Consider the following 17759-nt stretch of genomic DNA (forward strand, 5'->3'; position numbering starts at 1 on the left):
CTACCTTGGGCTTTGCTTTCATTCTGCCAGGAGACTTATGCCCAGTGATAAGAAATTAGGGATGCTGCTTTGCACAGTTTGGCAAGGGCTGACTTGTCCAAGAAAGGCCTCAGACAGGAAGAGAAGCACTAACTGGGATTTTGTTTGCAAAGACCTTGAATTCTTTTTCTCTCTCCTGGGTTGCATCTTCTACCCGAAGGATAACTCTGCCAAATATTCTACAGTTCTGATCTGGATTTTATTGTTTCAGATGTAGCAGCAAATGTGTGTCTTGTTTCTTTGAATCTTGTTTCCTTGGTTGTGCTTTGCCTTTATCAGGGCCTCAGAACCACCATAATTCCATTCAGATTTGGCCAGAGCTGCAGGTGATGGCTCTTGAAAATCGTGTACCATCTGTACTGCTAGTTTTGCTTGCTGTTATTTGGGTGGGTTTGGGGTTTTTTGCCATGACACAGTGTCACATATAATGAAACTCTCCTTTTAAAATATTGCTGAAGTCTGTGAGTTCTTGTTGGTTTTTCTCCCTTTTTTTCCTGGAAAACTGAAGAGCTGATAATTGAAACACTAAAGAGGCAACCTGGGGAAGTTTCAGCATTCAGTGTTAAGCTCTCCAAGAAAGAACAATGTTGTTATGTGAAGCAGAGCCTTGACTTGAGGCATTCTTGATGTTAAAATCATATGAAAGAATAAAGCCAGATTTGACTGAGACTGCTGGGTGCAGAAGGAGGCGGAGGGAGAGAGAGAGAAAAGAATGAGAAAAAGGCAATTCTTGCTAGCACAGTTTAGGAACTGCAAGTACAGAGAGACATTTGTCTGACATAAAACACCGTGGTTAGACATTGTAAATGTTCTCATATTACTTATAATTTATACAGGGAGAAAGAATGGTGTGAACCTTTTCCAACCTTTGTAGTTACTTCAGTGAAGCTTTCATGGGGAAGTTTATGCGTAATGGTAAATGGCAACAAGAGCCATAAAATTTTAGCAGGCTTTTGTCTTATTTATACACATACTTTGTAAGTGTAGTCTGAGATAAAATGCTTTCCATGATAAATATGCTCAGAAGAAGTAATAATGGAGTTCATCACCCCATCTTCACCAGAAATGGAAAATACCCCATTTTTGTGCAGAAGTTAGATGGGCTTGGAGTAACCTGGAATAGGGGTGTCCCTGCCCATGGCAGGGGGTGGAATGGGTTGAGTTTTGAGGTCCCTTGAACCCAAACCATGTCTGAATCCTACTGGTCATCACAGCAGCTGCAGGCCTGAGCAGTGGGGTCAGGCACTGGTAATTAAGAAGGAATGTTCAAAAATCTTCTTGGAGCAAGAACAAAATGAATCAAATGGAAGTGACTTGCATTATACCCTTACAGAGGACTGGAAAAGCACTTCAGTGGTTCTGTGGCCTGTTTTGTGTCCCTGTGCTCCAAGGTGTCCAGATGCAGGTCAGTCCTCTCCTGGGATGGACACTGAGCCTGTGACCTTTGGCCAGGCTTGGGGATCTTATTTTTGGTATCATTTTTAGAGAAGTGTCATTCTGAGCTCTTCAGAGCAGATCTGTCTTCTGTGGGCAGATGTAAAACAGTTGTAAATATAAATTTCATGCTTAATCAATGTGAGGAGAGATCTCTAGAAGCAAGATTGACTGCTTAGATATGCATACATGACTCCAAGAAAATTCAGTGTGAAACTCAAGCCTATCTATCCAGTGGCAGAATGGATCCATCCTGCTTTTTCTCCTAACCACAGGTGCTTCAGGTTGTAAAAAGTCACGTTGCCAAGGCTGCATTTAATCGCTTGCATCTGGTGGCAGCAGCAAGGCCCTGGTCTAGAGGGTGGGGGATTTTCTTTCTACTTTAGACCCTTGAAATGGAGCAGAGCTGCTGTGCACAAAGTGGAGGGTGTGCACCATCCCTCTGCCTGGAGAGAGGGATTTGGCAGGAATGCTTCACTGTGAGTATGTTCTGTCACTGAGCACTGATAACCTGCTCGTGGTGTGAAAATAGCCCTGCCTGAGGAACGTGTTCCTAAAAACAGCCACTTCCCAGCTGAAACGGAGGTGGGGTTTGTGTGCTAGGAAATCACTGCTTGGGAAAAGATCGGCTTGGAGTTGTCTTGAGGCAAACAGAGCGAGGGAAGCTGGGTGTGTGTTTGGTGGGACAGGAGCATGTGCAGCAGCAGGGCTGGAGTCGGAGCTCGGAGCAACAGAGCCGTTCAGTCTGCAGGGAGGGAAGCAAGCAGAGGGATCCTGAGGACACCAGGGCTGGCTTTGTTGACAAAAGCTGTGGAAAAAGTAGGCTGACAGATGGATCTGGTGGTGGGGGAGCCCTGGAAGGGGTGAGGTGCAAGAGGCAGCTGAGAGTCAGAGGCGGTGGTGTTCAGGGTTGGAATGTGGAGTAAAAGTGTAAATGAGATGGTAAAAAAACCAAAAAGAATTCCAGGGCTATTAGATGGAAAAATGTGAAGTGCTGGAGTTGGAAAGAACTCCAAAGAAGTCAGTGCAGCATGCTCAAGTTCTCGTGAGTGTTTACCTGCAGTTATTTCACGTGGTAAATGCTGTGGTGTCTCTAGGTCATTAAAACATTCATTTGATCACTTGAAGGTGTGAAGGCTGATACTTTTTCTTACTCTTCTCCATCCTAACCAGGATTTCATAGCACCTGAGGTCAGTGGTTTGAGGTTGGATGGTAGTTATGGTCTAAGATTTCAGTGGATTTTTTTTCATTCTGGCTTTCTGTGTCCACTTTAAATATGGTGGTTTGGATGTGTTTGGTTTTTTTCAAGTACGGTGTTTCTCTGGACCTTTGTGCTTCCAACACCAAATAATTCAAAAGTCCTCTAAAACTGCCTTGCAAAATGTGAAGACTGAAGAGTACATTCATTTGGGTGTTCCTTTTTAAAAAAGTTAATGTGCAAAAGAGGTTTTTTTACTTAACTGTTGTAAATGACTGTGTACAGGTGAGATTCCTGGAAGAAATCCTACTTGTACGAGTCTCCAAAAAAAAGCAGTGTGGCAGTTCCTTAGTTACCTGCACTTCTTTGAACAGAAAAGACATTTAATGTTTTCATTAAGCTGGAAGCACTGCTCTAATTGCCCTCTTTGAGTGTGACTGTGCAGCTGAAGAGTGGCTATAAATGAATTTCCTTTGAACGTGCATGGATTGATGTGGGAGGTACGAACTGGAGCTGAGCCTCAGCCGCGCTAAAAGCCCTGCGTTCCACTGGAAATCACTCCTGCTGAAATGCTCGGAGAGATCCTTATTCTGCAAGTGAAAGTCAGCCCTGCCCGTGGTGGTGGAGCTGCAGCAGAGCCCGGGGCTGGTGATTTTGTGCTGGAGCTGCTGTTCTGGGCTCTATTAGTGAGTTTGACTGTGCATTTGCAGAGGTTTGTGTTCATTTGTACTGGAGCGCAGCCCTGCGTGAAGCCAAATGTGTTTGTTTAATGCAAGACACTGCTACTACAGCAAAACAGTCTGTCTGACAGCCTTCTCAGGAAATTCCTTACAGCTCTTTATTTGGGATGCAGAGCTGTCTGCCAGGCTTCCAGCAGCCCTGCAATAGCTGCTTGAAACTCTGGCAAAAAGGGCATGCACTGGGTTAATTTGTCCAGCAGCTCCCTCCTTCCAGAACATTGTTTTAGTAGTTGCTGGGCAACACTCTTTTTTTGGCAAGATGTTCAAGGAATGAACCCATATCTTAGACTTAAAATACCCTCATGGCGAAGCAGAAGAGGAGTAGTTCAAATTCTGTTTGTTCTTTTGATCCTAATCCATACTGTGCTCCTGTGGCTGGTGCCTCTGCAGGTGTGGGGGGCCAGCCCTGGGGGGCTCAGCCTGGAGCTGCAGCTTCATCTGCAATAGGAGGAACTCCCCAGGCAGCTTCAGTTTATAAATAGATGGGTATAAAAACTGTATTTAGTATGAATTATGGAATGGCTTGGCTTGGGAGGGACCTTAAAGCCCATCCAGTGCCACCCCTGCCAAGGGCAGGGACACCTCCCACTGTCCCAGGCTGTTCCAAGCCCCAATGTCCAGCCTGGCCTTGGGCACTGCCAGGGATCCAGGGGCAGCCCCAGCTGCTCTGGGCACCCTGTGCCAGGGCCTGCCCACCCTCCCAGGGAACAATTCCTTCCCAATATCCAGTCACAGTTTTGATGGATGTTCCTGAGTTATCCCTGTGCTCAGCATTGATGAAGTCAGTGTGCTTCTCCCCAGCAGAAATGTTTTATGTTTTGCCCTTCAGAGCTTTGCTGTCGCTGATCTGAAGCCTCCCCACCCCTGCTTTGTGTTACATGAAGGAAACTCCGTATGAAGGAAAAATATGAAGAAAATCTGTGATTCATGCAGGTCTGATGGAGACTCTGGAATTCTGTTGCACATGTACACATTATTTACCCTTATTTAGCCAGGCCACACTTGTTTATAGTTTGGCATCAGGGCTGAGATTAAGGGATTCTTTCAGTGGAAGGGTCACATGCATAATTTCCCCAAACACTTCTGAAAATTAAAAAACAAGCTAAAACAAATAACCAGGTCCCTCTGCCTGTTGGTTTTGGAAGAGGATGAGCAGCATATAGAGTGCCCTTTGTAGGCTGTGGGGTGGCTCAGTGCTGTGTTCATCACGAATTTTTGGTGGGATCATCCTGAGGTTCCTGTGTTCAGCTTCTAGTAAGTGGGCAGCCTTGAATCCTGGTGCTCTCCACGCACACTTTTCCTGATCTGCTGTGGTGAAAGTGATGATACCAGCTTTTTAAACTTTGATGGGAAATAGCCTGAATTGTTTGACTCTCTCAGCTGAGTTGGAGTGGGTGTTTTGCAGAGGATTGAGCTGGAATGGTGGTGAAGAGGCTGAGGTAGACCTGAGCTGCACAGCCAAGTTTGGCTTCTTTTCATTTTGAACATGGAGTTTCTAATGCTGCCGAAATGCTTGGATTAATTATTAAGGTGCCTGGATTCCTTTAAGGAATATTTAAACTAGAGTCTAAATAGGACTTTTTTTTTCCCCCTCTGATATTAGCAGTTCAAATAGCAGGATTTGTTTTCATGCAGGAAGCAGAACTTTGGGGAGTGTCTGAGTACTAAGGCCAAAGCCTTACAGAGACATCCATCTCTTGCAATAGAAACTCCTTTCCAGTTCTGAGATGTCCAAGTCAGATTAAAATGCCCGTGCTGAATACCAGAAGTAGAAAGTGAAGCATAATAGTAAATACCCACTTACCAGCTTCTCTGTTCTGCAGCCAAACATTATAAAAAGAAACAATGATGCCTCTTACCCCATTTTCAAAAAGAGTAAAAATCAAAATAAGAAGTGTAAAATAAAAAAAAACTTTTAGGTTGTTCAATGGAAGAGAAAAATGATAAAAATAGTCTGTTGTTGTTGTGCCTATAATAATTTTTTTTTATTCAAAATTGAAGCATTGAGCATTTTGAGTAAAAAAAAAATCTTTCAATCTTGCTGAATTAGGATATAGTTAAATCTAAAATACATTATGCTGCCTTGAGGAGGAATCTTTCAGTATTTATAGAGCTGCACTAGAAAACTGCCAACTGCTTGTACACATTTGAATTTGCTGCCCTTTATAAGATGAAGAAATCCTGAATCCTGTCTCTGAATTGTGAAACTTTAGCCCACTGCAGCCTACGTGCAAGCAGATGTTGGGGACAATTGTCACTGCAGCATTTAGGTATTTTAAAAAAGCTGGGAAGTTGGAGGTGTTGCTTTTTCATGCAGACAAGTTTGCTTTATATCTGCTAAGGCTTGGGACACCCTGCTCAGGGTGGATGCAGGAATCAAAGGGAAGGTTGGTTGGGTTTTTTATCAAGGAGAGTGAATTGGAAAGTTGTTTTTATTTCATTTTCCACATCTCTTTCAGTGGTTCCTTACTGGTATGTGAAGCCAGACAAGTTTGTGGTGCAGTAAGTAAATATTTGTGATGGAGTACCAGGATATCCCAAAGACATCCTGACTCTGTGGTGCTTTGTTGCCCAGAGCAGCTGGGGCTGCCCCTGGATCCCTGGCAGTGCCCAAGGCCAGGTTGGACATTGGGGCTTGGAGCAGCCTGGGACAGTGGAAGTTGTTCCTGCCCATGGCAGGGTGGGAATAAGATAAGCTTTAAGGTCCCTTCCAACCCAAACCCTTCAGGGATTCTGTGTTGATGTGCTTAGCAGAGATAATGAATAAATGACTGGCTAAATAATTACTGCTTTAATCAAGGTGGTTTTGGATACTTTTTTTTCTGCATCCTACTGGTGGCATACCAAGATCACTGGGAAGGGTCTGTGTGGCACAGATCAGGAGTGTCTGTCCCAGATGGTTGTGGGCAGGAGGAGCTGGCTCTGTGAGGCACAGGCTGCAGAGATTTGCTGGGCTGTGTTTCCCTGCTGCTCTGTGCCCGGAGTCCTGTGGCCAAACATCTGCCTGCCAACTCCTGGGTTTCAAGTGCTTTCATCTGGGATGCTTTGCATGGAGATGAAGGCAGAGCAAAGCCCCTTTGAAACAGAAAGTGCTATTAATATGCATAACTGGAACACTGTGTGAAACCCAATCTGTTGGTTCAGGTACAGCAGAGGAAGGAGGGGGGGATTTATTTGAATGCCTGGTGAGAAGTTTGGTCTGTGCACTTGGTCCATCAGCAAATGTGGGTGGCAGTTCAGTCCTGATGAGTTCTGAGTGGGACAAGGGGGGTTGACTGTGCCCTAAAATTGAAGAAATAAGCAAAATGCTGTTTTGAACATGCATTCTTTCTCAACTCTTGCAGGTCTGAGCCTTTTCCCCTGTGGAAAGCTCTCAGGGTATTTCAGGTAGGATCGAGGAAGGGATTGCCAAAAAGCAGTGCTGAGCTATTAAGTAGAGCAGCTCTGTTAATAAACCTGGTCCCAACCTTGTAGACAAAAGAATACTGTGGCTTTGTTGCCATAGTTTCAGTGCAAAATCTGACCTTAGCTACAATAACATTCGGTTAGAAAGAACTAGCTAATCAGTTTTCTAAAATTAGTGTGTTCCCCAGTACATAAGCCAGTATGAACAGGATATTTAATGAAATATTATACTTAGTCACAAGAGCCCAAGGGAGTGAAATGCCTTGATGAATTGTGGGGGCGGGGTGACATTGGTGCCTATCTTTTAATATAACAAAGTTATTGAAATTGGTGGCTTGCTTAATATTTAGAGTAGTCAACTGTTGTGCTCCTCTCTGCTCCCCATCTCTTTTGCTCTGCTCCTTTTGAAAGGCTCTCAGAGTATGTTCTCTGAGCTGGGAAGATTGAGGTGCTGGGGAGTCTCATCGATCCCAATTACTTCCAGAGGATCTTCAGGTAAACTGCAGAGTGGGTGTTGTGCTTTCTTCCAGCACAGCCCGAGTGCTCTGCAGGGGAAGGAGTCTCACTTGTTTAGAAGGATGCAGACAGATGGATAATGTCATGAATTGTGTGGAAAAACCCTGTGTATGAGAGCAGAAGTCTCCCAGGTACTGGGAACATCTTGAGCTGCACACTCACTGTCTAAAGTGCTGAGAGACTTAAGGGAGAGCCTCAGGTAAGGTCTGGGGTGTAAAATGCTGCTGGCAGTCCAAAACACCTCACTGAGAGTGTATTTATTGTGCCCAGGCTCACTGACGCTGGCCCTGGGGTGAGATTTTATCCAGCTGTGGTAACCTAGAGCCAAAGAGTTGTTTCTTTGCAATACAGGAGCTGTGATGAATTGTTTTCTTATGTGCAAGTTGGTTATTTGGGTATAAATACAAAAAATACAAAACAGGCAGGTCTGGGGTGGGAGGCTGGGTGAGCTGGTCTGTTCTCCACTGCTGTTGGAATTGGAGTTCTTCAGAGCTGTGTTCACCTACTGTTGGGGGTTTGAGACATCCAAAGACATGGGAAAAGGTCTTTTAGACAAGGATCATCTAAATGATGCTTCCCAATTTGATGGGAGCAGAGTGAGTTACCAGTGCATCATCACCTCTTGTGGCAGGGCTTTGCAGTTGAGGTTAAAAGTGCTTGTATTCAGTCAAAAGCAGCTGTAGTTCACTTAAAGACGTTCCCAGGACTTAGCTGTGGGCTGTGCTGGATGTGTGGAAGCACAGACATTCGGTGCCAAACGCACTCAGGTTTGGTTCAGAAAAGCATTTTCAGCTTGGAAGTGCTGACACTTGCAGGGCTGAGCTTCAGGCACAGCCTCTTGGCTCTGCTTGGCTTGATGATTGCTGATGAGCCCACAGTCAGGGAAGGTGTGATCTATGCTCCTGGATCATCCAATTCACATTTAGATTTGCATCATGATGCTTCAGGAGATTTGGGTTTAGGTCTGCCTTCCCCAGCAAGCTTTAGGGAACCATACCTGGCCTCTTAAGCTTTTCCCCCTTGACGTTTCTCTGTTGCCAGGTTTGATTTCCTCTCATCCCTTGACTTGCTGTGGTTATGAGGTGTTTGGTTGTTCAGAGGGAGCAGATGAATGCACTGTGACACCCCTGGGGAGCTCATCTGTGTCAAACTCTTCAGAGAGTCTCTTTGGTATCATCTCCCTTCTCTTGCTTTTAGGGCACAGTGAAGTTTTGTGCTGCTTGCGGTAGGAGTAAATTACACTAAAAACTTACTTTAATTAAAAGATAAGGCTTTATATTTTGAAATGAGTTACAATTCAAAAATACATTAATTTATTTACTTTAGAAGACAAGAGATAAATATGTTAAGTCCCCCTATCAAGGAGGCCTTACAGGTGCTGTGTCCAAGTGCCAAGTGGAAGTCATTAGTCCAAGAGGAACCCAACGCAGAAGTTAAATAATTTCACTTCTGATTTTCTGGGCAGCCTCTTCTTCACTGAGCAAGAGTCCTGACTGCAGTGGTGGTGTCTCAGGGAAGTAAAGCTGTGAGTACTTGTGTTTGAGAGCAGTCAGGAGGAAAGTGCTGAGGCTGCCAGCATAGCCAGCCATAAAAATGTGCTGCGAGGGAAGCCAGACCTTGCCAGGTGTCTTCAGCAAACAGCCTGTGCCACTCACGTCTTCCTCCCTTCCCACACTGCTGGAGATGGAATCTTCTGCCCTTCTCCTTGCAGGATCTGGATTCATCCTTCAGGATGAAGTGTAGTACTTAATGTGTCAACACCTGAGTGTGATTCCTGTCCCTCAGTTCCTGCTGCAGTTCTAGCACCTCCAGCTGCATTCTTCACATTGCTGGGTGGAGATCAAGGTGCCAGTGCTGATCTGTCAAGCTCCTGGTGATTTGGGGCCTGAGTGTATAAAAACCCCCAGTCTTTCCTGCCTGACTTGAAAGTTTGTCATCCAAACTCCAGGAAATGAGCTGTTGGTGAGGGTTCTTGTCTCTGAAAACTGCTTTGCATTTTTTTGCCATCCAGAGAGGAGTTCACTGCTGTAAGGTCAGTTTTGAAAAGCACCTTACTGGATCTTTAGGAATAAACTGTTTGTTTCCTTGCTTGGCAGCTGGCTGGCTGAGGGGTAGCGAGTAGCAAAAATCCTGGATTAGCTTTGGTGGCCCCTGACAAATGTGTAAAAGAAGCCTTATGTCTCACGTGAGTGTGGAAACACCAGAATAGCCACTACAGATTGACACCGAGCGCAGTGCTCCTTGAAAATTTTATTCTAATGAACAACTATTCAGTCAGAGAGGGACTTACATGTTAGGGTTAACACTTCTTCATTTCTAATTTGAGAAAACAGTCAGCACTGAGCCCTCAGTGTTGGCAATTATCATCTGTTTTGATTATGTAATGTACAGAAGTTCAACGAAAACATAACTCCTTGTGTTGTGGTTGAAGAGCCTTTCTGTAGCTCTCAGTGAGATGTTCAGAGTAAGAAATCTCCTGCAAGCTCTACTGACAGCAGAGAAACCATGACAGTGCTGAAAACACTGCTACAGGATCCTCCCCTGCATGAACCAGAACAAATTATGCCTGAGCTGGGTTTTATTGAGGATACAGAGCTGTGCTATGCAGAAGCAATCTGGTAGCACTTAGACCTTGCGTTTAGTGAATGTCAACCCTTTTATTTGTCGAGGTTAAAAATTATACAAGGAAAAAATAAACACAGAACTTGCAGGCATGAGGAAGTGAGGGAGCTGGATGAGGGAGCAGCCATCCTGAAAAGGAAAAAATCTGAGCTAGAGCTACAAAAACGCTTTCCCTCCCCTTTGGAGCAGCATGTGATCTCCAGCCAGCACCAGTTGGCTTTGACCAGCCCTGGGGGCAGAGGTTTGGGCTGGTGGTGGCCCAGCACTCTCTGGGACCCAGTCCAAAGGGGCTGGTTTGGGTTGGGGATTCCAGTCCACAGCTGCTCCTGCTGCCATAAAGCTGCGTTTTATTGTCAGAGAAAGAGGAATAAATCTCAGCATTATTAGAATGTAACCAGCACCAGTGTGGAAAGAGGAAGAGTTCAGTCCCCTCTGCAGACCTGTGCAGGGGGGAACAGGACCAGAGAGGGCTGAGCTGGGTGTTGGCATTGGTGTTTTCCCAAACTCCTCCCCAAAGCAGGAATTGCGATGCTGATCTGGCAGACGCTCCAGACTCAAAGCTTTGATTTACCAGCACCAAAGGCCCCAAAGAAAGCACCAAGTGATGGATCTGTGATGTTGCCTGGTCACAAACAGCTTCAGCACAGAGCCCTTCTCAACCACAGCATTTTCATGTACCTTTAACTGGATTTTTATGGCAAATGCATCCAGGTGCCTTTGACTTCTTGCTCATGTCTTAACATCAGTACTGAGCAAAGAGGCTTTTTGGAGCAGACACTTTCGTGCAACTTCACTGAGGGTTGTGTTGACTGACTTCGTTCTGTCCTTCAAAAGTGCATTTTCCTTATTGATTAAAAAGCTAATAATGTGTCCCATACTCAGGTGATTGCTACAAAAACTGATCAGAACTTGAGGTCCTGTAAGAGTGACTTGATCACCACATTTTCCTGGGAAATTACAATTGTGTCTTTGCTGTAGGAACATTTGGCAGTGTTATGGGATGGTGGCTCTGTGCCCTGCCTGTGCTCTGTAGGGAGAATAATCTTTCCCTGCTGCAAAGTGCATCCTCTCTAAATAGGAATGGCAGCACCCTGAGCTCGTGCCTTGGGGATTGGAGGTAAATCTGAAGGCAATATAGATTTTACAAATAACATTCTGGGTTGGCATTGACAAGCTTTAAAATAAGTAAAGAATTTCTATCCTCCCACTCCCTGTCAGGCAGATGGCCTTGGTCATGAAGAATGACAATGAGGAGAAGATCCTTCAAATATGATTTATAAGATTTAATCCCAAATATAATTTTTTCCATATGCAGCCTGTCATGTGCTGAAAGTTTTTGTGTTCTGTGAAGATTCGGGAAACTTGACAGATGATAATTCTGCGTTGGGATCGGAATTTGCCTGCAGAGAACTCTGGGCTGTAACAGCTTATTTGTATTGCAGTCTCCTTACAGGTTCATGTATATATTTCTGTATGTAAGTATATACAAATAAACACTGTAGGAAAAAGAAGTACAGTATCTAGAGATGATCTTACATTTATGTTTAATTGTAGTAGCTTATGCTATGAACATCCTCCAGTATTTCACAGCAGCTCTTTTTAATCTTAGTATTACAGTTGACATTTAATTTGTAGTTATTATCTGATGCAAAACTAACTGAGAGGATGTGTTTTCATGTTTATTTTTTTAGTATTTAGGTGCAGTTACCTTGAAAGATCAGAAGGCATCACCACAGCTGCTCGCTGTTCCCAGTCCTCAGCGCTGAGCAATACTGGGAGGACCTTGAAGGCAGAGGAGTAGCAGGGAGAGCTGTAAAGGGAAGGAATGTAATTAGTTCTTTGCTTCTGTGGAGTGTTTGATTGAGGGGAAACCTTGCAGCTGCACTGAGGCTGATCTGCTTCAGGGTGTGCTTCCAGAGGGGTGTCACAATTCCCTGTGCTGCCTCTGCACCCCGAGCCAGCACCCACTAAATGGGGAGAGGGCACCGCGTAAGGATGGGAGGAAAAACCTTAGCAAGGTTTTGAGGAGATGTGGAGTCCACGTGGGGTTCTTATTCTTCCCACTGATGAGTAAAACAATGTTCAGAATTGAACAGGAGAAACTACTCTGTTCTTGCAGCTTTTCCATGAATTCCTTACTGAGAAAGAATACAAAAATATCCAAGCTTTTAATTTCCTGTAATTCAGCAGAAAAAAGAAGCACGACCCAAAACCTCAGTGAAAAAGTAAAGTTCTTGAGAGGAAAGAAAAAAATCAGAAAAATTGGTTCTTGTTTCCAGACGCTTTCCAGGGACAGGGGATTTTTATGTGCAGAAATTCCTTTCTTTCAGCTTTCAGTGTTATTTCCATACCTGATGGCTGCATACATTTGTGCTGTACTGAGGATCTTTGTGATCCTTCACTGAGGTTTGCTCCTGCCTAAAACCAGGAAGGGATTGAGGGGAGCTGTCTGCATCTCACTCTGAATTAATTCCATCTTGCTGTACCTTGTGTTCCCTCCAGGTATTTCCAATGTTTACATTTTCTGTTCTTTCTTGTACCTTTTCTGTGCAGAAACTACTGGATTTGCCTGTCTGCCCTGGGTTTTTAGAAGTCTGGTGAGCCTGGTCCTTGCTCTGATGTTTAATGCAGGATTGAAGTTAAACATTGTGTTGGGAGCTAGATATCAAAGTAGTCAAAAACCAGAAATAAAAGGGAAAAAAGTGTGAAGTAAAGAAGCTGCAGCCTCAGACTGAAGAACTGGGGAACTTTAAAAGAAAAACTTTAATCTGTCAGAGATGTTGAAGTGTTTGTCACTTAATGTTCCTTCCTTCAAGTCCTGGTTGGAGGCTCATTTCAGAAAACCACAATGACTCAGCTACTTTGAATATCTGTTCTGTGGCGCGTGTTGGAAGCTCCCAGAGTTTCTCCCGCCTCCAAATGTGGTTTTTATTGGTGGATAATTCACTGGCAGTATCTTGTGCGCTGTGCTAATTTAAACCATGCTTCCAATATTTAGATTTTTAAAGTGTAAAGGCATAGTGCCCTGATATTCTGAGTAGAAAGGGGAACATTTGTTTATAAATATTTATTATTTTGCAAGTGTAAAGGTAAGCTTATCTAGATTTTTGTTCCAGATAAATGCTGAGTTCCTCTGTACAACACTAAATGTTCTTGAGGGTGAGATTTGCCTAGTGCTGTGTTTTATGTCCTCATGCTCTTTGGGAATGGTATGGGGAGAGTTGGTTCACGGCAGAGCTTTTGCTGAATCAGGCAGGTGACCTACTGAGAGTTCCTGAGTGTATCAAAAGGAATTTTTGAGCAAATCCTGTGTGAATACACGCAAACCAGTTTTGTTTTGTGAAGGAACCACGTGGCTGTGGTCGGGCTGCAATAACCTTTTTATCCCCATTTAACACTCAGAAGCCTGAGGATGGTAGGAATAGGTGATAGGGACTGGATATTTGTGATGACGGGAAAAGGAAGGTGTCCAGTGGAACAGCCTTTCCTGAGACGTGGATCCACAGGAATTTTCACCATCTGAGATGGAGCTCTGGCAGGCAGTGTCCCGTGAGGGTTTGCTGTGCTGGGTGCCACCACCATCTGCCAGGATGGGCTTTTGGGATTCCCACGGAGCCAGTCCAACCTCTGGGCTGGAATTTCTACAGTGGCCGAGTGGCTGAGGCGCTGCCCTTGCTCTGCAGCGATTCCTGGTGCCGGCGCTGTGCGAGGGCTGAGCGCGCAGGAACAATCCGTGCTCCTCGCTCCGCGTTTCCCCGGCGTGCATGGAAGTGTTGCCATGGAGGAGAGCGTGGGGTGGGAGTAGGCAGGAACCAGCTGCCTGAGGGCCGCGCTGGGAGCAGTGGGGGAGGATCCTCCGGCAGGGCTGCTCTTGCAGGCAATCCTGGGAACTTCTGCTGTCCAGAGCTGTGTGCGTTCCTTGGGGAGACAGATGGTTTGAGGCGAAGGGTGGAGCTTTTATGGGAGCAAAGTGGCTTTCCCTGCACTGCTTGGGAGGGAGGAGGTGAAGACCTCATGGGCGTGGTGGCCTTCATGGGCCTTTGGGTTTCGTTGAGTTCCTGGTCCATCCTGTGTGCATTTCTGCACTGTTTGAACCAGTTTAAAAAAGACTGGCTGTGGCACTCGGTGCCTTGGTTTAGTTGATGAGGAGGTGTTAGGGCACAGGTTGGACTTGATGATCTCAAAGGTCTTTTCCAACATAGTTCATTCTGTGATTCTGCCCCTTCAAGGGTGTGCAGAACAACTCTGTTACTTCTTTGGAAGTCCTCTGCAAATTTTTAATCTAGCAAAAGGGTGTTCTGATGGTGAACTGACGGATCCATCTGCTCCATCACAGTGGGTTTATCAACAGTTTCACTCTAAACATTTTTAGTGAAAAAGTTGATTTGTGTATGTAACTGGCATATGGCTTAAGGCTTGTACTCAGCAGCTGTTTGGGTGTATTTATTAGTAAAAGTGCCACGCAGGGATGTTTGACAAGAAAATCTTGGTCTCTGGGGTGAGCTTGAGGTGTTTGAAGTCACTCAGAATCCACAAGCAGCCCTCGAGTGCAGGCTGGAAGCTTTCTCAATTTAGCGGTCATTCGTGTCCCCAAACGTGGGACACAGTGTCTGAGAGTGTGGGCAAGCTGATGACAACTTTCTAGACATGTTACATCAAAGAAATGGAGATAATGTGCATGAAAATTACAACACTTGGCAGTGTCTGTAGTAGTGCGAGTTCAGGGCTGCAATAGCAAATCTGCTCCATCCCTGTCTGCAGCACTGTGCTGTCCCTACTCTGCCCTGCTGTCACACTTCCAGCCTCAATATTGCCTTGTAAAAAATACAGGATTATTCTCACAGTATCATAGAAGCGTTTTGGCTCAGAAACTGCTCTGCAGTCCACGTGGTTCTCTAGCAGCTCATCTGTTTCTCCTCAAATACTGGGTTTTTGTAACGTTTTTAACCATATTTTCAATGGCTTCACCTTGTAAAAAAAAAAAAAAAAATCCTTCAAAGCTTTTGGAATGAGCAGTAGGGGAAATCTGTAGAGTGGAAGTGCTGCCACAGGGCACCAGTGACACTTCTGTTCATTAATGGTTCTCTGTGTTTACCAGAGCTGAAGATGATGGAAATACAATTCACTGAGTTTGTGCCAGCCAGTATCTTCTGTTTAGACCCATAATCCTTTCTTGAAGAAGTTTTTCATTTCACTTATGTGGAGTATCATGAGTGCTCTTTAATAAAAAATAATGGATTTGTTCTGCAGATACCTAATGTGCAGTTTGTGTACTTGAATGGAAAAGTAGCAGACTTCTGGGATATTTTCAGTGGGCAAAGAGAAGGCATGGTTGTCACCTTTTAAAAGTCCAGAGACTTGGCAGATGAATTTACCTCACTGCTTCCAGTGGCATCCTCCTCAAAACATCTTCGTAGAATGGGAAATCCATGTGGGAAGTCCCAAATGCTCCTCCAGATCGAAAAGCTCAGGAAACTGCAGATAATCAGTTTTTCACATAGGTTTGGGGTTTTGTTTTTTTTTTTACATAATGTCCATATCCTCAGATGTTTTGAGAGGAGCTTTGTTCTGCTTTTATCATTTATCTTAGAATAAGGTTCAGATATTTCATCAGGACAGTTGGCACTTTCCATGATGGAGCCTTTGGATAACATCAGTTGTCTGGGTTTCACTGGGGATCTGCTGAAATAGTTGTTATTTCTGAATCTATTTTTGAGCATCTCTAATACCAAGGACACTTGCAATCCACATTTCATAGCTTGTGTCTGGTTTATCATGTGGGAGTTGCTGGTTCGATTGAGAGGTTGAGAATCTTGTTTTTTTCCAAAGGTTGGAGTTGTTGTGGGTAAAAATTACCTGAGGCATCTACAGGTGAGTAACATAGTCCAGTGCTACCTCATGCTGCTGCAGTTTTCCTCTGGAGCCATAAATCTGGGAAGCATTGTTTTAAACCTCTGCCGTGGGAGAGCTGGCAGGGGCTGGTGCATTGAGCCTTCCTGGAGCTGAGGGTGCCAAGGGCTGGGTTTTAGGGGCTGGAACCAGCAAGTGGCACCATAGGGCTGAAGTGGCACCGCTCAGGCGTCACCGCTGGTGAAGTTCTGAGACCTCCACCTCCATTTACAGCAGAGCCAGAGGGGACTCCAGGAGCTTTTGGAATGCTCCATCCTGGCTGTAAAACCACCAGGGCTGGGTCCTGTCCCTCTGTGGGACTAAATCTGAGCGTGGCTGCCTGGGCCACGTGTCACCATTTGAGGCGGTCCCAGCACGTCCCCACCAAAGGGTCTCACCTCCTGCTCTGTGGCTCCATCCTGCTCTGCAGACCCACAGCTGGAAATGGATATTATCAAATCTGTGCAATAGAATCGGGGTTTTTTGGTCGCTTCTGCTGTTTCTGAATGCCAGGATGTTGTGCAGGAAAGGAAAATTGATCTGAAACCTGATTAAATTAATCGGAACCCTGAAATCCTGGAAATCAAGGCACAAAACTGATGTAGATCTGGAAGCAGAGACTGGACCACCTGACATAACCAGGAAACAGTTCTAATGCAATTATGATACAATTAATAATTGGAAATAAAGACAGTGATTGAAACAAATGAAGGAAGAGAATGGAGAGGAGCAGACTGTGTTAAAAGAAGATTTCAGTTTGTTTTTCTGAACTTGGAAGCTTATTTGTGCTTTGAGGCTACCAACAGAGGTGGTATTTGTGAGCCAAGACAACTCTCTTTGCTGACTCTGGGTGGATGTGAGTGTAGGATGCCTTCAGTGATGCAGCTGGTGTTATTTAATAATTCTCCCAGCCCATCCATCACTTCTGAATCCAGCTTTCTCCCTCACTGATTCATGTGTTATCATTGTGTCAGTAAGGCAGCTTGAAAGATGCCTGAAAACAGTGAAAATACCTAATTATTGTTCTTTGTGGAAAAGGAAGTTTTTAAATAGCTGTAGCACAAAGTAGCTTGAATATATTTATTTTCTGTAGACTTTTCAGGCACACAGGAAGGCATGTCTGGTGGTGACAGTGGTCATGCCTTGGGGGGCAGATGGGCACTGTCCTTTTTGACAATCCAGATGCCTTGGTGCACTGTTGTTGTGGTCCAAGGGCTTCGTTACACTTCCACCACAAGGGTTTAATTAAGGAGTAACATTATCAGTGCTGCAGTGATAGGTAAAGGTTTGATCATTGCTTCTCCCCTCCTGTTTTCCAGGTGATTGCACACTGGGAAAGCCTCCCAGCTGTGACTGGCCAAGGCCACACTAATGTGCAGCCTTGCTCATCTCTTTGCAGCTGGTGGCGGGGGGACTGAGGGCAGTGAAGCTGTCGATTCACACACCTGTGAGAAGGCAATAATTAATAGGCTTTGACACTCAAGGACTGGTAAATATTGTGGGTTTGAAGGGAAATCGGGTTAGGAAGCATGTGGTGTTTGGGATGGAGCACAGGTGGATGGATACTTCTGGCTTGGCTTGGGTGGAGAGACTGGGACTGCTCCAGGCAGGGAGAGCAGGTTAGAAAGCCAAATCCTGCAGGAGTAGAGTGCTTGTGGGGCAGGTGAGCCCTGCTTTGGCTGCTGTAGCTGCTATGACAGAGGGGTGAGAAGCCTCATTGTAGTTTCAGCAGAATGTTCTTTTTTTTCTGGTTGTTTTTGTCTCCAGGATTTCAGGGAAATAGGGGAGGCATTGTCAGCACCTAAACCCAGACTTCTTTGCTTTGTAGTTGGACACGGAGTTAAAGAAATGAAACTTGTGGTTTTCTCTGCAGGTGTGTTTTAGGTCCTTGGTTTATCACATGAAGTTCTGGTGT

At 45.0% G+C, this 17759-nt stretch overlaps 1 protein-coding gene across 1 annotated transcript in view; it reads left to right on the plus strand.

Annotated features, from left to right (window-relative positions):
• ITPR1 (inositol 1,4,5-trisphosphate receptor type 1) overlaps positions 1–17759 on the plus strand; it is a 159998-nt gene that overhangs the window by 19286 nt on the left and 122953 nt on the right. The window lies entirely within an intron of this gene.

Source organism: Coloeus monedula (assembly GCF_965178545.1).
Source record: "Coloeus monedula genome assembly, chromosome: 11".
NCBI classification, from domain to species: Eukaryota; Metazoa; Chordata; class Aves; order Passeriformes; family Corvidae; genus Coloeus; species Coloeus monedula.